We start from the raw sequence: 25,386 nt of genomic DNA, 5'->3' as shown, positions 1-25,386 counted from the left end.
GGAGGAAAACAAATCACGCCTTCCTGCTCTGCTTATACTAGGCTTGGTGATGGCGTAAAGCGGGGAAAGAGCAGAAAGGTGTGAGCGCTTTGCTTTCTCTCTGCCTCCCCTACATCCACCAAGGACAGTAGGTGCCTCTTTTGGAGAGAAACAACAGAAGAAACAATGAAACTGCAGGGATGGAAAGCTGCAAAAAAGACATTCTCATGTTAAGTTTCCACGCAATCATTCCTGAAGTTAATACAACTTGATTTATCTCTTGGGTAAATATCAGTCTTTGGGTATGACCAGACCAAAGCTACTGATGCTGTTGCACTGCTTAAATGAACAGATACCTCTCATCCTTCAGTGGGCTGTGCCTGTGCTCCTGGTGTCTTACAAAGGAAAAGGGCTTTGGATATGCAAACATTTTCCTCTGCATTGCAGCAGACAAAACTTAACACTTCTCAAACCTTCAGTGAGTAACTCTGCACTACTCCTCTGGCTACACTCCGTGGCCCATGGTCCTCACTGGCCAGACATAGTCTGGGCTTACTGGTGGTCGCTGGCAACCTCATAAGGTAAACATGGCACAGGGCACTCTGTCCATGAAATGGTGGGGTAATAAACACCAAAAACTCTTCTGCAAGGTATCTTGGCAACTGAGGAATTAAATTCCATTGATCCACAGATAAAAATTATGTTGGCATGATTTACTCTAGCTTGTGGGCGCTATTTTTTTTTTCAATTTTACACTTAAGGCATATCGACAAGAACATGCCACACACTTGTGGGAAGCCAGGACTCTGTGCTCATTTGCAGTAGAGTAACTCCTGGGTCACTTTTTGCTTTGCTTTGCCATCTAGGAATTTAGCTGGAATGTAGCTGGGGTGGTACCATTCTCAGTTATCGAAACACATCTGTGAGTTGGAGGGAAATCTGAGCCTAAGACAGAGAAAGCACAAGCTCCTCTCCTTGTGTTCTGAGTGCCTAAGGCAGTTTGTTGAGGACAAGGTCCTGCTGGATACCATGAGTTCAGTATCCTGGGAGCTCCCAGATGGACAGGGCCATGGATAGCTTTAGGGTTCAGGACAACACCACCGTGCAGCAGCCTTGCACTCCTGCCCGGTGCCCTACATGAGGCATGGGAAGGCGACGCGCCAGCACTGCCAATGCCTGGACCAGGACCTGCATCCCACTCCACTGTCACCCCTCTGCTCCAGGCTGCAGGGCTCCTCCAATCCAGGGTATCCCGGGATTCTGGAGCGCCAACGCCGCTGCGGATCACCCAGACGGCATCCCTCTGCCCCCGATGCGATCCTGTTGCCGCGACGCCGGCGAAGCCCCTGGGGCAACGTGCTCCCCGCGGTGGGATCGGGGCAGGGGCAAAAGGGACAGAGAGATGTCCGGCTGCCCCCGGCGTCCTCCGAGGGCCGAGGACACGGAGCGATGTCCCCGCACGCCGGACCCCGATCCAGCCCACAGGGAGGGGACAGCCCCGGGGAAGGGCCCGAGCTGGAGAATCGCGGCGGCTCTGGGGGTCCCGCTCCCCTCCCCTCCCTTCCTCCCGCCCCTCCTGGCAGGCCCCTGTCCCCTCCCTCCGCCCCGCCGTCGGGCGGGGGCTGGAGCCGGGTCCGGTGCCTGGGAAAGCAGAGGAGGAGCGGCGGAGGGAGGGAGCGGAGCCTGTTCTCCTGCGGGCAGCATTGCGGGCAATCCAGGCGGGAAGAGGCGAGCAGGACGAGGAAGCAGGCGGCGCAGGGAGGGAGTCCCGGAGCCGGCCCTCCCCGCCGCGGCGGAGGGCGGACCACGATGCCCGCCCGGCGAGCGCTGCCCGCCCGCCCTCCCGGAGACCGCCGCCCGTAGCGGGGCCGCCGCGCCGCGGGGTGAGCGGGGCCGGGGCGAGCGGGGGATGCCCCTGCTGGAACCGGGACCGGCGGGGGCTGCGGGGGGCGAGGCGAGGCGAGGCGGCGGCTTCCCCGCGCCGTGCTGCAGAGCGGGCCGGGATGCGGGATGCGGGATGCGGTGGGTCGGTGCCGGGGATGGCGGGAGCGGCGCGGGGGCATCGCCGCTTTTCCCGTGGCAGGTGCTGCGTGGCCCCTCTCCCGCCCTTTCCCTCGGGATTCCTCCCGGGAGCCCCCCCGAGAAGCCCTCCCGGGAAAGGGTTCCGCCGCCGGGGCCGTGCGGGTGGGCTGCGGTTCGGGAGGAGGCTGCGGCGGCGGCAGCAGGGCGTGATGGACGCGCCGCATGCGGGGAGAGATGCTTTGGAACAGAGATGCTAAAATGTCACCGTGTGCGATGTCCCTGTCAGGTCTGGATGCTTTGAGAGACCCCTGACACTCGGTGTTTTTGCATCTCAGCAAAACCTCCGTGGTAGGGAGAGGAGGGAAATGCAGGCGTTTTGATCAGCTGTCAATGACAGCTTGCAGGTAGAGAGATGAGATTTCCAAGCTCTAAGGTTGTGCAGTAGTTCTCTGGCTTCTTGTGGGTGAGTACTTGAGAAATAAACGTGTCAGAGTAACAGCGCTCGTCCTGCATGCGGTGTGATCTTTTGTGGGGCGTGAAGGCACCCGGGACAGAGCAGGGACCCCAGCAGACATCCCCCCTACTGAAAACGAGGTGGGTATGGTGAGAAAAAACAGAGATCACGGCTCTGTGCACAGATTTCTGCCTGTTCCTACTTGGGTACAAGACGGAGTGTTTTTTAAAACCTCTCGTTCATGTACAATGGGGGTTTTGTGCTTGCTTTGGGAGGGAAGGTTTCCATAGGAGTTACTGCAGAAGGGGTTACCTCTGGGGCTGAGGCTGCTCAATGTGATTCCCCTCAGCCTTCACATTTCAGGATCCCGTTTAATCTGAGCACATTGCTGTGGACCTCTCTCTCTTTTAAATCATCTCTGCCTCTCTCAGGTCTGATTTTTAGGTTGGCTGTTTCTAAAAATAAAGACTGGTAAGACCTTAGGGGAAGTCCTTTATGCATTTGTCTACAGGTAACTGAATATACTGTACAGGAAGAAAATCTGCTTCCAAGGCTTGACACAGGGGAGGAAAAAGGACAAAATTTATATCAACTGAGGAACTGTCAAGCACTGGGAGCTATGACAATGGCTCCTTACTACCTTCCCATATTTATTTGTATTCCTTGCTTTCATTGTTGGCTCTCACGTGGCATGTTTCAACATTGGCTTTTGCCAACTCTGGGTGGAAAACCAGTGATGCTGAAAAAGATAACTAAACCAACATGTATGAGCAAGGATGATATCAAGTGACATATTTCCTTTGATACGGTGGATGTGAGCTTGTTTCATATGTATGTGATGCATATGTAGAATTACTACAAAAATCTGATGAGAACCATGCTGGCTGTTGGTGCTTATTAGCCTATTTCAACACTCAATAAAGATAATTTATTTTTTTTGATTAATGAAACCTTAGAGGAGAGAAGGAACTTGTGGAGAGCCATATCCTTAATTTCTCAGTCATGTAGTCACATCTGCTCAGTTACAGAGCCTTTTGCTTGGTCTGCAATTGGAGACATTTTGTCTGGGTTGAGAGAGTTCAGTAGCTGAAGAAGGAGACTTTCGAATTTTCAGTTGATTTTTTATGTACTATTCTACCTCAATTTTTTTTCACAGCTTTAGTTGTGGTTTTTTTTTCTTTGCTCAGTCTTCCCTGCCTCTTTGTTCAATGGTAGGAGTCTACCTACCATTGTACTTTGTGGGCTTCTAAAATTGGCAGACATATCTATAATTATTACTTCCATCAGATAGTGTGTTGAACTGATTAGCCTACTTTCTTGTGCTCTAGTTTTTCTTCTTAATACTTTCTGCAGCCACAAGAATATTGCAGTTGTGTGGATAATACAACAGCATGGAGGACATGTGTTTTTCTAATTGTGTTCATGAGGAGCTAATGTGAGTATCACTTTGGGATTTTATTATGGAATTGTCACTTATTGTGGCACTAGACCCTCAAGATATGCAAACTTCCTCAATGGAAAACAGCTACATATCATCAGTGATTAAAAGAAAAATTTATTTTATCCGCTAATGCTGTCCTATGTGTACTGGCTGAAGTTATGGCGAAAGAAACTTTTTCAGTTGGTGACTCTTCCAGGGTAAGATCTGACTTCAAGATTATTTTCCCCCATCTTTGTTTCCTCAAAATAAAGGTAGAACAAAGATATATTTGGTAGTGCTGATGCCACTTTTCAGTCTATCCTGGTTTGTGCCCAGCAAGCCTGTGATCCATGGTCAGCTCTCCAATAGTTTTCACACAAGGGTGGTGAAATCAGCTGTGCCACCTGGTTCTGAGTGTCTGAAACCAGAATGCTTATTTCTTAGGAAGTGAGTAAGTGAGGACACCCCAGATTATGACTTCTTTTGAAATCTTTGCTGTTTTAGGCCTCATTGCTTCCCAGGTGAGATTCTCATGTTAGTTAAACCAGTTCAGTTCTGTTCTGTGTTTGGCAGCTGGGAGGTGAGCTCTCCAGAGCCTGCTGCATGGTGTCTGCTGTGGCTCTGCCTGGGTGTAAGTGTTGCTCTGTGCTTTGACAGACCCTGCAGGAATTCCACACTCTTCAGATAGTCCAGCTTGATGTTACTTTGAATTCTTCAGACTTAGCCCTGTACCATCACAGGACATTTTTTAAATGTTTTGCTTTGGTTTGGGTTTGGTTTTTTTGTTTTGTTTTTAATCTTACCACTGAAAAGACTGGGTGCTAACATCAATTTGGAAACACAGTTGTTTTCTGAAGAACACCTAAAGCTCTTGGAGTTTTATAGATAGATGTTTGGAGGGAGCATAAACACAGAAATAATGACCAGCATCTTTATAGCCATGGGTGTGCAAAGTTGGTGCTGCAGCTCGCTCACATATTCTCTCTTCCCTATTAAGGTGTTGTTTGCTAGGTTTGCATATCCAGAGTGAAACTTGCTTTTCAGTGGTGCTTTTCAGAAATGCTTGCTTGGCAGCAGCTGAGGGACCCATTGTGAGGGGCATTGTTGTTCACGATGCATGTCCTGATTTTGAAAATCTCATGCTTTTGTAAAAATTGTGCTTCCATCAACGTCTATTGGATGGACATGGGGCTGAAAAGGAGAGGCTACAGAATCTGACTTGTACTATCTACTCTGTAGTATTGTTATCTGGGTTGTTAGATATGGGGTCAACATTCATATGTTTTCTCCCTTTTTGCAGAACTGCTTTATTGGTAGCCTGTACCTGTCAAAACAGAGCTGAATAGCTGGCCTGTGTTGTAAACAATGAGATGTCTTTACAAAAGCATGTAGTGACAGGATAGGGGGGGAATGGCTTCAAACTGAAACAGGGTAGGTTTACTTAGGTTTTACAAGAAAAAACCTTTACTCTGAGGGTGGGGAGGCACTGGAACAGGTTGCCCAGAGTTATGGATGCCTCATTCCTGGAAGTGTTCAAGGCCACTGAGCAATCTGGTCTCCTGGAAGGTGTCCCTTCTCATGGCAGAGGGGTTGCAAGTAGATGGTGTTTAAAGGTCCCTTTCAACCCTATGATTCTGTGAATCACATGTAACAGCGATGGGGCAATTCCACACAGTCCTAGGGAATGAAGGGTAGTAGCATCATTCCTGTAGCTGACTTATTGCACCACTTTTTCCCCTAATAAGCAAGTGGATCAACATCTGTCCAACCTCTTAAAGTACAAGATAACTTTCCTTACCCAAGTGGGTTTTCTATATTTTATTTCAAAAGGGTGGAGCTTCATTAGTGCAGGGTACAGGACATCCCATAAGAGTGTGTGGAATGTGTTGTGGAGCTGCCATACTTTCTGGTTATAGTGAAAGTTGTACGGGATTGATCCAGGACATGATTAGTCAGAATGGCCACAGGCAGAGGAGTGGGGACAGAATGGGCTTATATGTATAAGACAGTGTTTTGATCCATTTTCCTGAAGGATTTGAGCTGTGTTATTCTTGTATCTTAACCAGAATGAGAATTAGCTTTGAGAGATCCATGTGCAAAAATGTGCTGATCATTGATTTAACATCTCCTCTAGGGATCTGAGGACCAGCATAAACTGTAAAGCCATGCCACTCATTGCCATATAACAGAAGTGTGTCTGCTAGATAGAGGTTTAAAGTTAGCTACAGGGCTTGGCTATCCTTTGCTTTTGAAGTAGGGTTTCTGCTTTTCTTGTTTTGAGGGTGTCAGTGTTGTTCATGACCGTACACTGTGCCACACTGCCACACATCCTCTACTCCTTTAAGCCATTTATTTAAATAGCCTTGACAATTCACGCCTTCTTTGACTTTATTTTCTCTTTGCTGTGCTCTAGCAAGTGGAAGGCTGATCCTATGCTCAGAAAAGTTATCCAGTGGAGAAGCAACATTTATCATTAATGGCTTGTGCTGTTGAAGAAAAAGAGGTTTTACAGAAATCATGGCAAATGCCTGTAAGACACCAACTCTCTTAATAGCTCTAAGCCCACTGTTAAAATCTTAGAAGGTGGAACTGATTTTGAAATTGAACTCTGTACAATTGCAGAATCAAGCTTCATTCCTGTCTGAAGACACATGATGTATAATTCTCCACAAACTTGTCTGAATCTCATGCCTGGTTGGCCCTGGCAGAGTCTCCTGTGAGTGGACCTGAATGCATCTTAGAAGTTGCCAAAGCTAACAGGTTTCTACAGAGGCTGAGGGTTGGACCCTCTTAGAAGAGCTGCTCTATTAAGTAACTCACACAGGAGCATGAGATTGCAGTGTGAAATTTCCACAGATGTTTGTTCTGCTGCTTTTTTGCTGCTTAACTTGGGCTCCGGTTAATTCAGAATGCTGCTTCACCATCCATCAGTTTAAATCTATCAAAAGGAGAGCAGGAGAAAAAAAAATCCAACTTCAATGGAAACACACACACTGCAAGAGGCATTTTTACCACATTTGTATTCTGCTCTGTGCTTCTGTCACCCACGCTTGTAAAATACTCAGTGACAACAAAATTAAGTACATTTAATTTCCAGATACACAATAATTTATTGTATTTAGTGAGTAATCGCTGGTAGGTCTTCTATGGTTACTTGTTTTTCTGCTTGTTCCAGACTTTGTTACATTCCTGCATGGAGGGGGATTTTTGGTAACACATGAACTGAAGAGAAACTGAGCTATTTGTTCTTAATTAACTGAGATATTTTGCAAGAAACTTGAAAAAATATAACTTTGTATAATGCAGCTGGGATTTTTGGAGCATCCCATGAGAATAAGTTATAGGAGAAAGGCAAAGTATTGGAAAAATGAAGAGTAGTTGTAAAAGGATGCTTTTCTTCTCTAGAACACCTAAATCACTCTATTTGTGCTCAAAGCTTGCTTGTAATACTGATGAAATACACTCATTAACCTGTGAGAAGAACACTGATGGCAATGCTGTGTTTGGATAAATGAAGCCAGAAGAACAATTTAGAGTTCCCTCACTTTGCACAGTCTTGTGAAGGAGTCTTGCCTCTCACAGAGCAAACCTGCTGCACAAGCTCATGGTCTCCTGTGCTAGGAGCTCTCCTACCTGGTGATGTGCCATGGTCAGAAGGGAGACCTGAGCGCAAGCAGGGCAAGAGCAGGACAGCCTACAGAGTACAAAGCTGTGGGGTAGCAGCCCTGCAGGCTGCCCCAAATGCCATGTGTGGCAAAGTGTCCCCAAATGTCTTTTGTTTCTTTGTAAGGACCATGCCTACAGATTACCCTGAGCACAACAGTGCTTTTGAAGGAGACACCTGACGATGTGTCTTGCTATTCACTGTGCTGGGAATGCTGTTGATCAGCAGGGAAAACACACGTGTGTTGGACAGGAGAGCGTGCACATCACTTTGGTGTGACTTAGGGAGATGTCAGGTGGCTCAAACCTTTGCTACCTATGTTTGTAATCCATCTTGGTGAAAAATGGAACAGATTTTAAAGAACTGGGTGTGAAAAATTATTTGTCACTGGATCATTGTAGTAACTGGAGTATTCAGGGATTTGACTTGCTGGTAGAATGGGCTTACCTTAAAAAATACATGGTGATAGTGGGTATGTTTCTTAAAAGCAGAACCAGGTCAGGCAGAAGAAATGAGTCTCCAGCATTATACTTGGAACACTGGCCTAAGTCAAGGGAATTTCAGTTCTTCACAGTGCAAATGTAAGCCACAAACTGATGAAAGTTTCACATCCTTGCATCACTCACACAAATTGTTCTCAGTTATCCTGAGAATACAGTGAGTGCTATTTCGAAAGACATGAGAAGATATAACACAATTTGCCAGTCATGGAAGCCATCACAAGCAGGTAGTGTCTTTCAGCAGATCAAATACCAGAAAAATAAAGTGCCATTCAAAAAACACCCAGCTTCCTGAGGCTTTCACTGAGACCCTACAATTTGCTGGCTGCACAGGCTATGTACTCTGAATGCAGAGATAGAATCATAAAGCCACTGAGGCTGGAAAAGGCCTGTAAGATCATCCATTGCAGCCATTAAGAGATGTCCTGGCTTCATGGCTGCAGGTTGGTTTTCTGTGCTGATGAGCATCAGACAGAGGGCAGCCCTTTGGCACAGCCTGTGGTTTTGGGAAAACCAGAGGTGGGTCACGAGTTGTGGCCACCACATCACTCCTGTAAGGCTGCCAAAAGCACACGAGACAAATCATTTGTACATAATCCTTTCAGGCACCGCTGCAGTAGCGAGGGGAGAGAGGTCATTGCTTGTGTGGGGCTGTCACACACGGTACATCTGCTGCTGCCCTGCTGCACTCCCCATTGTGTGCAGCCAGTGACCCAAACACCACAGAAACAGCTCAGAAACGCGCAGGTACCCGAGGTTACATGAGGACAGCAGCAGCTGTGAAGGGAGAGGAAGTGAGGGGTTTGGTGATACTCAGCTTGAGCTCTGTAGAGGAGCTGTGACAGCGATGCTGAGGTGGCTGAAGGCCACGTTAATCTGCCCTGCTGCCCATCCCAGGGGAGCTGTAATCCACATCCACATCCTCATCCTCATCCACCTGGACAGCCACGGGGTTGGCTCTCAGGGCTGGGGGAGCTCCTGGGCACCACTTGTGTCCACTCACAGACCACGCAAGGCACTTGCAGAATATTGCTAATTCACAGGTTTTCAGGGAGAAAAGCTGTGCTGGGCTGCAGGAGGTGATCTTTGAAGAGGAGCTGTTTGAGGACTTGTGTGGTTTGCATGAGAGAGGAGGAAATTTTGACTGGAAATGGTTGGTCTATGGCTTTGTTTCTCTTACTCAGGCAGTTTCCATAGCAAAATAAAATCCTGCAACATACAGATTTCTGCCAGAAACTGCTTTGATTTGAAAAGTTTTGGCCCAAAATATTGAGCACAAATACTAAGCATTTTTTTTTTTTTTTTGTAGGGTTGTTTTTTGGAGATCTTGTTTTGTGTTTGCTTAAAATTGCAAACATAAACTTATATATCACTTTGAATAACATTATTGGGGGGTGAGGCTTGTTTATTTTCTTTGTATATTTCTGGTTGAGAGTGCAAGGGTTTATCTGTTTTTCTGTATTGTGTTAGTGCCAGGAATTTCATAGAGAAGATTCTCCTTTTAACTTTGGAATCTAGAGAAGGGATGTGGAGTTTGAAGTAGGAAATCAAATTAAGGTTCTAGTGAAGGACCCCTATGTCTGCTAATTCTGTCTGTGTGTATATCTGTGTTCATTATTTGGATTTTTAGAGAGAATTTAATGAGTTTGTGGTTCAGTGATGGAAATAACTAGGAACTGGGAAGAAAATTATGTTGTATTGACCAAAGCCATAAGCTGTTTTTCTTGCTAACAGCAGTAAATAGGGTGTCATTTCAGGTATACTGAAATATTTTATTTGTTTTGTATAACTGTTTTATCTCTTTATGGTTTGCAGTTTCTTTGAGTAATTTCATTTACCCAGTTTTGAAACGACCTGCTTTATTTGATGACCAAAATTGTATTCCCCAGCCTCTCTGCTGCTCTTTCCTTTGGCTTCAGCAGCCCCCTTAAGAGGACAGAAAGCACAGCTAGGGTTACAGAAAGCAGCAGTGGTGTGAACTGGGTGCATTGCATTTATTCACTATTGCCTGAGGTGCCTCAGGAAGTGATTGCATTTATCCCTACAGAACAAAGACCACCAAAGGCAGATTTTCCTGCCACTCCAACAGCTCTTGAAATGGAAGATTGAGACACTCTATTTTTTTACAAAACTTGAGCAACAGAAAGAGACCCTGACTGGAATGGCAAAAAAAACCCAAAAAGCATAAATAGCTTCAATCTCATTGTCATCCTGCTGGTTTTATTCTCTAAATAAAAATATTTGGGTCAAGGAAATGGTATAGAAACTTGCTGACATTTTTTTATTACCAATGGCTCTGCATCTCCTGGCATGGCAGTTTGTATTTTCCAGTACATAATGACCTGCAATTAATCTGTAGTCATTTATCCAATCAAATGCTCATGTCTTTGGAATCAACACCAGTGGGGTGCTCAAAGGAAAAACAAATCTCTTATGACATCAATTAATCCATTTCAAGAAGGAGCTAATTCTATAATGTCTTACAGCCCAGCAGCCCTATAAGCATTCTTTCAGTGTTCAAAGATAATTTAATTATCAGATAACTGATGTTTGAATAGAATTACTATCCATAGTTTTAATTAATAGTTGACATAAACTTATTCCATCCTGAGTTAGACAAAGTTAAATTAGGGGTGGATATTAGTACATCCCTGGTGATCTGGAGACAGGCCAAAAGTTGGAATATGTTATTCATCACATGACTGAGATCTGTATTACTCAGGTCCAGGATGGCATCAACACCCACATGGTCATTACACCCTGCTGAACTGTGAGGGGTGTTGGCTTTGGAATGATTTTTTTGCTGGTTGCCACTGCCATTGCTCCTGGCAGCAGCTGAATGTCCACAGTGCCCATGCCCTCCTAGGACAGCAGCTCCTGCCTCAGCTCAGCTGCCTGGTGCAGCATTGCAAAGGGAGAGCAGCAGCCAAAGGGGAGAATATTCTGCTTTCCTCGGGACAATGTGGCAGTGGGGATGTTGATGATACTCACACAGAATGGACTTTTTCATTGTAGTCTTTGGCATTAGCAGCAAGGAAATTTCTGACAAAATTTGCATTTTTCTTCCCTCAGCATTTTTAAAAATTCATTTCTGGTACTAGAAATAGCTACTTGATTAGTGTTTTAGGACAGATTGTTTTTTGGTTTTCCTTCTTTAAAACTTCATTTGCTTACCACATATCACCTTGGCTAACATAAACCTTGTCTTCTTCAGTAATTTCTTCTTGGGAAACTAACATCTTCATAACACTTTCTTAATGTTGCCATCCTTTTATAATGGTAAGGCTTCATTTATCTTAAGAGGAATCACTCCCTTGGCTTCATTTATACAGTGGAGACAATATATGCTGCTGTCAGACACTCAGCCTGATGGATGCATCTCACAGTCATGAAAGATGACTTAATCTGGTCCAAAGTTATTCATGGGGTTCTTGGCTGAATAACTCAATGAAATGGTTTCACAGATCTAAAATGCACTCACTCATCTGAAAGCAGATGTTTGCTTGCATTATTCCTCTTGTGGGGCAGGAAAATTAGCTTCTAAGTGTGGGCAATGTGAGTTCCAAAGACAGGAGTACTTTAAAGAACTGTAATTTTCAAAAGAATAGAATGATTTGTTGAGTGAGAGGCTACTCATTATTCTTTTCATATGTATTTTCTGGTTTCAAAATTCCTGCTGAGATCATGCTTATTCCTGGTTCTAAGATGTTTGCCCTGGTATAGATGTCTAGCAAAACAGCTGTTCAGCTTTAAATCCCATTACACAGGTCTCATACTAGATTTAACAATGGAGCACTAACTTGTTGTTTGCAATGATGTGAGGTAGAATGACTTTTAAAAAATATTACTGTATTGAGGAACAACAACAAGCAATAATTTTTAAATTGCCATTCCTCTTCCTTGTTATTCACAGTAGGGATGGATAGCCAATGCAAAATTCTGAGTGTTATTGTTTGTATTCCATTTAGCTTGATGATCTTCAGCAGAAGCCAGTCAGCGATGCAGGTAATTTAAAAAATAAATTTAAAGGGGAAAGCTTATTTATTTATCTCTATAATAAAGCATTCAACAAGGGAAGTAGAAATCAGGAATAAAATCTACACTGTTTTGCGAGAAGAGGTGAATGAGTCAGTTAATCAGGACAGAAGGAGCACAGTGTGAGCACTTTTTCAAGTAAAGCTCGTCACAGGACAGAAGAGCACACTTTGAGATTTGTGCATACCAGTGATATGGTACTACTAATGCCTGTGTGGGTTTGGATTGGCATTGAATGGCTTCACAAGCACAGAGAAATGAGGGAGATCAGGATATCCAAGTCCTCCCACACTTCAGGCTAGCATGGGTTCTTTATGTGGTGCTTTGTCCCTTGCCATATCCTCTGTCATCTTGTAATAGAAAAAAAAGCATTTTTCTCTCCTCTGTCCACAGCCTTTGCCCTCAAGGCAGATGTGTGCAGTGTGCACTTCAGGACTCAAACCAGTCACATCCATTTCCTTCATCCTCCTAAACAACATTTCATATACCAGAAATTCCAGTTTTTTTCTGCTTTAAATGAATACTTCAATGTGGCTATCCAAGTTGTGCAGCTCTTTTGGGGTTTGTTTCCTTGCAGGTACTCAGTGGCAAAGTGTTCAACACTGGCTGCCAAGCATCAGGTCCTTTTCAGGTTTGGTCCCAGCTTGGCTACCAGAAGAGTCTGGTGTTCTCTGACCAAGCTGCTTGGATATTCCACCTTCCAGCCTTGGCCTTCCTTAATACACTGGTCTTCTCAGTCCAAGTTTACCTTTGTCTCTTACAGTTTTGGTTTCATCTACCTGTGATGATGACAGAAGGGGGAAGCTGAAACTTCCTCCATCACTGCATCATGTGAGATAAGTGAACTGAGATTACTGGGAAATATTAGTTAAGGCATTCTTGGCAGCAATTTCAGCTTTTGGGGTTTTTTTAAGCCTTAAGGGCCTCAGTGAGAGACTCAAAGTTTTGTTCAAGCCATCAGTGACTCAAGACTGGTAGTTTTTAAAAATTATTTTGCTTTTAAGCCTTTAAACAGCTCTTCTGATAGAACGTTTTGTTGATGAGTTGTTAAGCAAGGTGGGTAATGGAAGTATTTCTGTTCAGGTGAGTGACAGGTGGAAATTGGAAACTAATTTTCAAGACTTCTCTCTCCCTCTGCATTAGTGTAGCAAAAGCAGTTCTGGCCCTGTTTTATCAGTTTGCTGTAAACAATGGGTGAACATTTGAGCAGTGACAGCTTGCAAACAGCTGCTGAGGTGCTGGGAGGATGTAGCTCTTAGGCTGAAAGTTGTGCAAAACCCTGCATTTAATGTATGCACTCTGTATCCATGTTTGATGAGTATGAGTTACATCAGATAGAGCTGGGATTTCAGTGGGAGGGGAGAAGGCAAATAATAGTGATGTAAAGTGGAGGTAGAAAAGCAAAGGAATGGAATGGTGTTAAAAGTAGTGGTTTTGTGAGCATCAGTTGTTTTGGCAATGACAGAACATTACAGGAATGTGATGTGGTCTCTCTTTATACCTTCCAGGCTGAGCAGAAGATGGGGTCCCCCCGAAATGTTCCTGGGGTGCGTGAGCATAAATAGATAAAGTCAATTACGATTATGTTTCAAGTTTTGCATCTAGGGAAATACTGATATTTCCAGTACTCATTACAAAGGATGTCCTTCACCGGTGACCAGAGCAATTGCTAGCCCCATTAAGGCTGCATGTGAAAAGTGCTTTCCTGTTTCAGACAAAGCATCTCAGAAAATGGAAAAACCAAATGTTTACAGACTCACTCGTTCTTATGTGTTGTAGCCCTACTATATTTGCTCAGAAAGATAATTTGACAATTTGAAAAACTGGCTGCAATAAAACTGTTTGCTGAAATGAAAAGCATCAAATCAAAAAGCTTTTCCGGGGTGGACCAAGCTCAAACAATTTAGCAACTCATGCATATGTTAACACAGAATGTCATATCTCTAAACCAGCCCTATACTGCAGAGCTGTTATGTCAGGAATATGGTCATGCAGCTCCTTTATTGTGTGGCTACAGCACTTACAGCTCTGCTCTGCCACTGCACTCAGAGCATGCTCTTGGTTTGACCTCCCATGCAAACAGGCAGGGAGGTTCCTTTGTTGATGTTCTAAACACAGCAATACATGTCTTGTCTCAGGAACATCCTCTAAAAAGGTATCTGAGCTTTAAAAGTATGCTCCAGAGAAGGACTCGTTTCTTTTCCTCTCTCTTCCCTTCTGGGCATGCAGCTCACGGCACTGATCTGCTGACAGTGCCCTGGTTCATTGCAGGCAGTGCAGTTACACAGGTTTATAGCACTAGATGGCTCACGTCTCATGTGAAGGGTGAAATACAACCCTGTGCACATAGCCTAAGTTTTATGTACCACATGGCATTAGGTGGATTAAGTGGCATGAAATTAGGCCAAATAGAAAAGTAATTGTGTTTTCCTCTGATTTCTGGTTTGCTCAGGTTAAGCTGTGATTAGTGCAGGCACTCAAACTCTTTCTAGTGGTTGTGTTACTTTAAAAAAGCCAATTTTTTCAGAAATCTTCATTATGATGACAATGCTTGCAGCTCCCATCTTGGACATTGTTACAGACCTGAAAATGAAACAGGAACAAAAAATACATGGCAAATCAAGTCTGTGTGTGTCCACATTTCATTTGTAGACCTTTTGACATCAACTCATTCAGATTTCGAGAAGCTTTGCTGCAAGACCTTCACACCACCTTTCCACTTACTGTTGCTATGTTTTTTTCATAGAATTTACTAAGTATTTGGTCTCTTAAACTTAGTGGCAAAGCTTCTACTGATTCAGGGGGGGCAGGGTTTGATCCAATATTTACAAGTGCTCCCTTCCCCTCAAACATAAAATCATAGATCATTAAGGCTGAAAAAAGCCTCTAGAGTCATCCAATCCAACCTTTGATTGAACACTACCGTATCTACCACTAAACCATATTCTAAGCATCACATCTCCATGTATTTTGAATGCTTCCAGGGGCAGTGATTCCACCACTTCCCTGGTCAGCCTGTTCCAGTGCTTGACCAATGAAGAAAATTTTCCTACTATCTAATCTAAATCTCCCCTGGAAAAACTTAAGTTTTATCTTACTGAACATGAAAAAGGCTAATGCCTAAAATAAATAATTAAACAAATGGCTTATCTTGCCTTGATTTCAATGTTTTCCAGGGAACATTTTCACAGTACAGGTCATTTAAAAGCACATATGCTGTGCATGCTGTCAAACAGTGAACACCAATTTATCAAGGCATTTCTCCTCCAGCCAGATATGTTTGGCTGCTTTTGAGTCAGCCCTCAGTGTAGGCTCACCTCTTTTTTTTGCTGTCACCTTCCACTCTGCTTTGCTACTGTTGTCTCCTGTCCTCACAGTCTTACTGAAAGACAACTCAAATTAGCTTCTCTGCACACAAAAAAAAAAAGACCCGAAGCTTTCTGGAACATGTGGCATCACACTGAAGAGCTGCTAACCCCAAGTGACTTCTTCAGGAAGCTTTGCTTCTTGGTGATTTGGCCAGAAAGCAAGTGCTGGGGATATTAATTGGGTTGACAGAAGTAGAAAGGGTGGGTACTGGAATGCATTTAGGTCAGGAGTCTGCCTGTCAGGGGATTAGGAAGAGGCTGTAGGTAAGTTTATTATCCTTCAGTTTGCTACCACCCGCCGAGCGCCTGGAGACTGCTGCTGTCAGGTGGGATATTGAGTGTGATCTGTGACTGCTCTGATTCTTATATCCCAGTCCCAGTGCCAGTGGTTGGAAGCTCAGTTTATCTGCTGCTGAGGGGGCACAGGTCAGGCATCTGAGCTGCTCGAATTTGCAGTGACTACCTGCTCCATAAGCATCGCCCTGAGCAGGGTACCTGAGAAAATCAATCCTAATGTTGTCTTTTCAGAGCTTGAAGAAGCTCAAGGTGGGTTCTGCAAGAGATAGGTGTTGTCTAGATGTGGATGTGAAAGGAGAGACTGGATAAAAGGATTACAATGGGAATGCAACAGAGATGTTTGTCTGAGGAATGGTGTTTTTATCATGGCTTAGACCATAGTAAGGGCTGCTGTATTCCTCAAGGGTCCAGATAATATGAGGAAAATTAGCCTAGAAACAAATAGTACTTAAAAATTTTAGTCTCACTTTGCTACCCACTTATTATTATTGCAGCATAGCTGAGTTCGGTAATGAAATATACCAATTATAGAAGTTTTCTTTCTCAAAACTGTAGGGAAAATATATTTTTGAGGTCAACTGCCTTGTCTTTTTTTTTTTTAATAAGAAGTTATAGTCCTTTTTAGAATGTTTTTGAAAATAGGTTTTGAGGAAAGAACAATTATCATGGTCAAAATTAAAAATATTTCAAGAAAGACAGCTTTATTATTTTTCTAATGCATGTGTTTTTAAACCCAGCACATGAAACTGAAAGGCAGTTCCCCTCTGTGCATGATGAAATGGAAGAATTTGAAAATTTAGAAGAAAAATTGTTACTATGAGAAAGTACATGAAATTCTATGAAATTAGTTCATGTGCCATACAGTCTTTTCTTGTAGATTTTGTTTAACATGGAGGTGTCTTCCTAAGTAGCAGGTTTCCTTTTCACCAAAAGGCTGTTAATAATTGTCATGATTGCCATCCCTCTCTTCATATGAGCTCAGACTTCAAGTGGAATATTAACCAGTGTCGCTTAAATTGGATCTCCTCTGGAGGGCCTGCAGTCTTTGGGTAAAAGATGGGAGAATATCTTGGCATTCCAGTGCTTTTTATCATCTCTGCCATTCCCTGTGAGGATGTGTTTTCCTTTTTTGTTGGAAAACCTGCTCTCTGACCTGTGTGCAGCTGCCTCGCCAGGACCAGCTGTGAGTGCTGCTCTCTGCTGCCAGTCCAGATCTGCCTTCTACACCCACAGCAGCATACAAGCCCAGCTGGAGACGCCAGGCCAGGCTCTGCTAGCACTTGCACCTCTGTCATCTCTGTGAAAGCTTGTGAACTTAGCCCTGTGAGTTCTCTGATGGAATCCACTTGCCTGTGCCAAGGGATTCATTTGGTCTCTGCTACAAACTCACCCTTGAAACCTCTCTCTGCACTTACCTTCTACCCTCTGACTTAGACTCTCTCTGGAAAAGCATCAAACCTAACCTCTTCTGTCCCTCTCACTTCACAGTGTACATTTATTTGCATTGGCCTTCTTTTGCAGTGATACCAAAGCTAACGTCTACAACACATCTCACTTGTGCTGTGAGACAGTTTCATTTCACCACAGTCACAGTGGAGTGGCTGCAGGAACCAGGCAAAGCAAAGTCTGAGTGCCCTTTTCTTCCCTAAATGCAAAAGAGGGAATGCTGCACCAGTGGTGATTGTTTTGGTGATGTGTAGCTACTTCTCTGTGATGAGTAGCAGCTCCTCTTCACCCTTGTCACCCCTAAAAATGTTTCATAGGAAATACTCCCACAGCTACCCAGAAGCTTAGAGGTGAAATTAGTTTTAGAAATGCAGTCTTTCAAAGCAGTCAGGTTTCTCAGTTAGGGTTTTAATGAATTTCAGTGAACTTGATTAATCTTAGCACACAGTAAAGAGACGGACTAATATATAGGAGTGGATTTATTGTTAGCCCCTTCTTCTTGTTGGTATTACTGTTCTCTGGTCCCCTGTGACCACTGATCCAAAGTATCTTGAGAGAAAAAGCCTCCTGTTTCACCCCAGCCTTGCCACCCTCATAGTCAAGAATGTCTTCTCAATATCTAAACTTGTCCTCTTTCAGTTTAAAGCCATTGCCCCTTCTCCTATCATTCGGTGTCCTTCTCAGAAGTCTCTCTCCAGCTCTCTTGTAGCCCCTTTCAGTACAATAAAGTTCTTTTATGTTCTAACCTTCTTTTGCCCAGGCTGAAAAATCCTAATTCTCTCAGTCTTCCCTTTTTTTTCTGGCCAGCTTTCCTGTTTGAGAGTGATGGCACCACAAGATGTTAGAGACCAACACTGGCTTATAATGCAGCATACCTTGGATTGTATCAGACCTTTGAAGTTTAATCTATTTTGCTTGATTAACTTTAAAATGTGTATTTTGTCATTTCTGGCAAGCTTTGTGATTGGCATTCCTTTACAAGCCTACAAGTAAAAAAAAACAGGTGGTTTGCTGCATCCCGGAAAGAAAATCATTGAAAGATGTAGCTAATTTTGTACCTTGGCAAGGACTGACATTTTTCATTTAATCAGTAGAGGCCCAAAGCTCTGGCTTCATTGAAGCCCTGCCAGTTTAACTGGAAGAGAGTAGAGCCTAGGGAATACAAGACCTATACTTGACCATAGCAAGAACAATCATTTCAGTTTGGTAATATTTTAGTAAGATGGAAGGAGAGGGTTTTCAAGGAAGGCTTATAGCATAGGGTACATTAATTATTATCATGTTATTTTTCTTGTCGGTTCCCAAGAAATGTCAGCTTGATTTAACAGTTTTTTAAATATATTTTATTTCTTGAACAAGGTTGTCAATTTGGCTTATTATTTTGGAAGTTTCTCTGCTGGCTGAGCAAGCCAGAGATACACAGTGTGGTACTCATAAGTGAGTATGTTTATAATGAGCATTGTTTAGAAATGTGCTTGTCAGAAACTCAATGTTTTCCTAAAAGATGCTGTTCCATGTTCAGCTATCTTCTAGAGCCCTCAGGGTGAAAGGAGTGGTTTAAACCAGAAGAATGGTTTGTGGCTGGCATCTTTTAGAGATAGTTGGCAAGAGGCAAAAGAAAATCTCGATGTGGAATATGGGCATTAACATCAGATGAAGTCTTCTGCTGTGTAAGAAGATAAACCAGAAAAAACAAATGGAGAGGGAAGCAAGGGATTTATCCAGTCAGATTTAGGGTGATTGAGATTACACCACTGATTCACATAGGGCGCTGGATGATGAGATGCTGTTTGGGGCCTGATATTTGATGCACTGGCTGCTACACGTGGGTGGATACTGAAGAGTGGTGCTACGATCTCTGGCTCTCTTCACTTTAAATACAGATTCCATTTGTGAGGTTCAATACCTGTTCTGCTGTCCTCTTTATTGATCTACCATCCCTCAGACTCCTCAGATGATCTCAGCTGCTTTATTCTCTGGCCCAGCTGTTTAGTCTCACTTCCAGAGCTCTGCTACTGCAACTTACTTTACACTGAGTGGATTGAAGTGTATTCCTTTTCCCACTAGGGCAGGATTTATTCTCAGATATACATTCTGGATTATGTTATTACAAAATATCTTACATTTTTAGAGTTCATAGCATATTATCTTAATTTCGTGATGCTTGGCACAGGTGAACTCCTGTTGGCTTCCATACATACACTCTTGAGTCCTGACTGCATGGATTTATGAAAACCAAGCATCACAATATAATCAAAAATTAGGGTGCCATTTTACCTGCTGTTACTTCCTTCGACTTCCCGTATTTTTTTTATCTATCTAAAACCTTACCTAAGAAAGTCTAAGACTATATTGCAAGAAAATTGGGGCATGTAAAAAGATGAGGCTAAAAGCTCTGGTGACTTGCATAGTGTAGAAGTACCCTCAGCTGTGTTTCTTGTTCGGTTGTGTCAACAAAGATCTCTTTTACAGTACAGAGCCCACTTAAGTAGCCAAATGCTTCTTGTCGTGCTTCCCTGTCCCCTCCCTCATGCTTGACTAGGTTGAAGAGAAAGGAGATCCCAGGCAATGGCAAGCTTTGTGTCTGGGGTGAGAAGAACAGATACGGTGATGCAAATAATGCCCAGCAACGTCCAGAGCACAGGTTCAGCTGTAACTCAGCCTCTGACCTTGCTAAATTGGGGGTGTCCTAGTCCCTCACAGGTTTAGACCTCTGAGAAATGGTACCTTCTACCACTGCCTAATTTGCAAGCAGTTGTGAGTACACACAGGATGGAGTAAGTCTTCATACCCTAAGGACAACGAGGAAGATTCAGTTATTGTTTTTATCTGAGTAGACTTCTTAGCTGCCAGATTTTGCAGTTGTAGCTGCTGCATTTTGCACTGGGACCTTGAAGAGTTAGAACAGCCTTTTTTTTCTCAGCTGGTTTTCCTTTGGCTTTTGTTTGTTTCATATTCCCTAAGTATTCTGTTATTGAGAATTGTCCCAGCAACTGTGAGTTAGAGAAATTTACTTCATTTCACCTTCCTAATAGTAATCACCTGACTGGCAGCTGTAGCTTTAAAAACAAGCCAGACTGTTAAGAGTGTAGGGCACATAAAACTGTGCAGCAGTTGGATCTCATGCGGCAGAAGGTGAGGTTAAAAGTGTCATTGGTCCCTGATGGATACATCCACAGCCTGGAAGCATGGACTGGAAGTAGGATTTTCTCCTGTTTCATGATTTTTTGTGTCATATCAAATTGGGGTCCATCCCCTACACAAGAAGCAGGTAAAATCTGTTTCTGCTGGCTGATCACCGAAGGACTTTGCCTTTTTTTTTTTGGTGCTACTGCTCTTATTCTTCCTTTTTAATCCTCTGCATCTTGCCCCCACATATGCAAAACTCGCTTGCTTTGTCATTAAAGTAAAAATGCTAGAAGCAATACTTTTTAAAAAACACCAGTGAATATTCTGAACTATTCAGAAGTGTGAAGTCAACCTTTCTGTTGTAATTTCTTTTTTTTTTGGAGCAATGGCTTTTTGAAAGACAAATGTTTTGCTTTCCTTGGACAGCATTCTATTGTTTAAAAGGTGACCATGAAAGCCATTTTCCTGGGGCTGCATTCATTTTGGTGGTTCAGGATTCTCAGCCAGACTACATCCATGTAATACAGCAAGGTTTCCAGGAAAGGGTACAATGCTGCCTTGGAATGGCACGTATACAGTACTTCTTTATAACATTCTTTCACCTCCAACCATTTCAGTCCAAGGAATTCCCAAGTTGGATGTGATTTCTGTGTACAGAAGAGAAAAACAAGCATGTATTTACGAGGCTTTAATTCCCTGGAGAGCCACATGAGCAGAGAGAGAGAGATGGAAATAGCTGAAGCAGATTTATCTATTAATTGGAGGTGACATCCATGAAAAATGTTTTGTGCTTTTTTTGCCTAGCCATGCTTTGCCTACCAATGTCTTCACGGCATTAATCACAGCTAAAAGGTTCTGTGGGAAACCTTTTTCACTAGGTTAAGGAATGCTAGTGTGGATATAGACTTAATGTTTCGTCCTTTTTGAGAGGGTTTGCTTGCTGGATAGAGGGAAGGAAGGCTCTCAGCAGAGGGTTTTAGCCCTAGAAAGGAAGCAAGCACCTCTGCTGAAAAGAAGTTTATGTTTTCTTGCTATTAAGGAGCTGTAAGTATGAGATAGGCAGCTACTAATATTTTTAGTGGCAGAGGAGGCAGATTGTAAATGGCCTGACACACAGGCAAACAACCTGTCTGTGCTTTTAGCTGGGCTCTAGGTTAAGAGAAGCAAATTTGCATGCAAATTCAGCAATGAGAGTGAAGCGTGGTTTTGTGTGGTGGCACAGCAGGACTGGCAGGACACCTCTGGTCTTGTATCAAAGGATATGGTGCTCCCCCTGTGCAGGGTAGGGAAGGAAGGAGGACAGGACAGTACTGTCCAGGGAGGGCTGGGAGACCTAAAAAGGATTATGCCTGTCTGGGTGAACCCTACTTGGAAGCACTGATCTCTAATGGACTTGTTGGAGAAACAATGAGTTTGTGCATATGAAAGTGATTTGGTTTTCTGGTGTCTTGTGTGCCTATTACAATGCAGGTCTAACTGTTGCCCTTACCTTGCTCTGCCCCCTCTTTCACAATAGGACCTCTGATGGGACCTCCTCACAAACAAATCCAAAATTATTTGGGGCCAACCCAATTTACACATGAAGACCAAATCCCCAGAATAGAGCACTGGTTTTTCTGGTTTTGTCTCCACTAATTTCTGGTTTGTGTTTGCGATAGCAACAAGGTGACAAAATATCTTTTCAAACATCAGCATGTCTAAAAGACTGTAAATCAGGCATGTTAAAACACATAAAATTATGAGAGCTGAAATCTGTTTAAAAAAATCTGTTTGTTGCAGAGTCATGGCCATGTGGATGTGGAGAAGCTTGCCTGTAGTCTTGGAGGCATTATTTATTGAACAGTGGCAAAGAGTGCTTTGGGGCGTATGTTGTTATTCACAGCAGTGTCACTTGAGCAGGCACACAGAGCTTTGAGGTCAAAGTTTTCTGAAACATCCAGGCTTGGCCTAATCCAGGGTAACCTTCACATAGCAACTGATGGTGCAGTTTATACAGATGCCAGTAAATGAAGAGTTTAAGCCTAATGCTGTGGAAAATCTTATACAGAGAAGTGTTGTCACAACTGGGAACCATTGCCACTGCCATATTAGACTGGTTCTCAACCTTTTCGTAAAGGAAGACTGACCCAAGTACTGAGACATTATTGCAATGACTGGAGAGGGAGAGATCTGAAATCCCTGCATCATAAATGTAATACCCAGCACAGCATTGTTGAAAGAAGAATATATGAAAAAAGATATCACTGCTAAGCAATAGCATAGATTATTGCAGTGTTTGGAGTATGGCATATGGAGACTTTCATAATGTATGTTCAAGAAGTTTTAACAAACTACTTGAACACATCTTTGCTTTAAACTGTTTGACAGTCTGAACTTAAATGGTTGCATCAAAATTATATGTTGTGGTTTTGGTTTTTTTTAAACAGGACCTTTCTAAATGGCAGAGCTAATAAAACCAAGGACAGTGCAATTACCTTCTGTTCAACTGCCTTTTCTTTGAGATTTAACAATGAGAGATACTTTATTTATATTAAATATTGCTGCATGTAGCTGAAAATTTGATTTGGTTTGATTGAAGAGTTCTTCAGGTCAAACAAAACTCGCTACTGCAATTTATTCTTACTCTTGGGACTGGTCTGGGTGCTCCATTTGCTACTATTGCAAATCATCTTGCCTTTAATATCACACAGGTCTTTTTTGTTAATAAAACCACAGTGTTAATGCATTCAGCTTTCAGTTGAGGAGGTGAGGCCTGTTGCAATATGAATCCTGAACAGGAAACCCCAAATCCTTTAAAGTCAATGAATGAGATCAAAAGCAAAATTTCCAGGCTCCTGTGGAGTGCTCATTAGGGCAGCACAAGCATCACAATTTTGTGGGTACAGGTCAGGCAAAGCAGCTGCCTTTTGGCTGGTTCTACTTCTCCTGCAGAAGGGCCTGCTCACACTGGCATCATTTATGTCAAATCCAACAGAGTCAGATTTGCACTTGCCCAATGTCTCTTCTTGGACTACAACTGCATAACTTCGTAGTTGTCTGTTTTGCTTAGTATTGCTGGACTTAGTGTGTTATGCAGTCAGCCCCAATGGATGGAAAATCATCTACGTGCCCATTTCTTGGGGACACGTCACCCTTTTCTCCTTATGCAGGGGTAGTGTGATTTCCTCAATCTTACTGAAATGAACAGAGCAAGGAGATTTCCTGGGACCAGCGGACAGGGAATGGGAGCAGGGTCTGGGGCAGGTGCTGCATGGCAGTGCAGGGGGCACTGGCAGCTGTCCTCTCCCTGCAAGCCCTGGCAGAGAGCAAAGCCATGAATCAGTGCCTACAACATCTAAGGCCAGGGAATGAGTAGATTGGGAATGCTGGTTCCCCCAGTCCTGCTGGGATTTAAGCTGGGCACACAGAGCTGTGTGATTTAGTAGACACAGATATGCCAACATGCCTAGCAAACAAGTCTTGTAACAGTCAGCTTGATTTTCTTCCTTCCTCTCTCCCCCTCTGTCACATCCTTTGTAATATCCAGATAAATCTGTGTCTTTCTGGACTCAGTTTCAGGATCTCTGCTGGAGGGTGATCAGTGTCCATGTCTCTGCTGGGGGATGCTCAGGACTGGTTGAGCCCACTGCCAGACAGCTTCCACGAGCTCCAAGCTGGATGGTGACTCCCTGTAGCCATCTGGAGCTGGTCATGACCAGCCCAGCCCCCAGCCATGCACTGCCAAGGATGGAACAAAAGGTGGAATTGCTGAAGGAGAAGAGGAGTGAGGGGAAAAGAGTGTGGAGCAGCAGGGGGAAGAGCACACAACAGCCCCAGGATCAGGTCTCGTGGCAGTCCAGGACAGTGGTCCTGATGCATATTTCAGCCTGGAGGAAGAGCCCAGGACCAGTGGAGAGAGGAGCCAGCATGTCCTGATCACTTCCAGCCCCTCTGAGGGGTGTGTGGGGAGGGAGGTGTTAACCCACCACAAAAGGAAGCGCCTTTCACTCTCTGAATTAACATCTCTTTCATTCTTACGGGCTCTGTTTGGATACTGTAAATATCTGATTTCAGGTTTTGTTTAGCACTAGGAAAACATTATCTCAGCCAAACAAAAAACTGCTGAATTGTTGTGCTGGTTCTGGTTCTCTCCTCAGCTGCGTGAGGAAAGTCACTCATCTCAGGCTTGTCTGTGCTGATGTATATGAAACTCTTCTTCAAAACTGCTTAGGGATTCTGTGAATGCTGAGACTACAGAGGCAAAATAGTTCTCCCAGACAGTTCTTGATCACAGGCAACAGATCCCAGATAATGGTGGTGAGGCCATGCTCAGACTGGCCATGTTGACCAGATATATCACCCTTGGTGAAACCAACCTACCTTCCTTCCTTCCTTCCTTCCTTCCTTCCTTCCTTCCTTCCTTCCTTCCTTCCTTCCTTCCTTCCTTCCTTCCTTCCTTCCTTCCTTCCTTCCTTCCTTCCTTCCTTCCTTCCTTCCTTCCTTCCTTCCTTCCTTCCTTCCTTCCTTCCTTCCTTCCTTCCTTCCTTCCTTCCTTCCTTCCTTCCTTCCTTCCTTCCTTCCATTCCTTCCATTCCATTCCTTCCTTCCTTCCTTCCTTCCTTCCTTCTCCCCTTCCTTCCACCACTTCCTTCCTTCCTTCCACCACTTCCATTCCTTCCTTCCGCCACTTCCTTCCTTCCTTCCTTCCTTCCTTCCCTTCCTTCCGCCCCTTCCTTCCGCCCTTCCTTCGCCCCTTCCCTTCCTTCCTTCCTTCCTTCCTTCCTTCATTCCTTCCTTCCTTCCTTCCTTCCTTCCTTCCTTCCTTCCTTCCTTCCTTCCTTCCTTCCTTCCTTCCTTCCTTCCTTCTCCTTCCTTCCTTCCTTCCTTCCTTCCTTCCTTCCTTCCTTCCTTCATTCCTTCCTTCCTTCCTTCCTTCCTTCCTTCCTTCCTTCCTTCCTTCCTTCCTTCCTTCCTTCCTTCCTTCCTTCCTTCCATTCCTTCCTTCCTTCCTTCCTTCCTTCCCCTTCCTTCCATCCCCTTCCTTCCTTCCTTCCTTCCTTCCTTCCCCTTCCTTCCTTCCTTCCTTCCTTCCC

The 25,386-nt window shown here is 43.9% G+C and overlaps 1 protein-coding gene across 3 annotated transcripts in view; it reads left to right on the top strand.

Annotated features, from left to right (window-relative positions):
* The first annotated feature begins 1,609 nt into the window (after window positions 1-1,609).
* Window positions 1,610-25,386, top strand: part of PLPPR1 (phospholipid phosphatase related 1) — a 120,460-nt gene continuing 96,683 nt past the window's right edge. For 2 of the 3 annotated variants that reach the window (XM_030968430.1, XM_030968431.1), the window contains exon 1: window positions 1,610-1,862. The gene's annotated coding sequence lies outside the window, so the exon portion shown is untranslated. Of the gene's footprint in view, window positions 1,863-2,483; window positions 2,596-25,386 lie in introns of those variants that run through there. The other variant, XM_030968435.1, reaches the window with a different exon arrangement.

Source organism: Camarhynchus parvulus, chromosome Z (assembly GCF_901933205.1).
Source record: "Camarhynchus parvulus chromosome Z, STF_HiC, whole genome shotgun sequence".
Classification (NCBI taxonomy): domain Eukaryota; kingdom Metazoa; phylum Chordata; class Aves; order Passeriformes; family Thraupidae; genus Camarhynchus; species Camarhynchus parvulus.
This window is presented reverse-complemented; position numbering and strand designations above follow the sequence as displayed.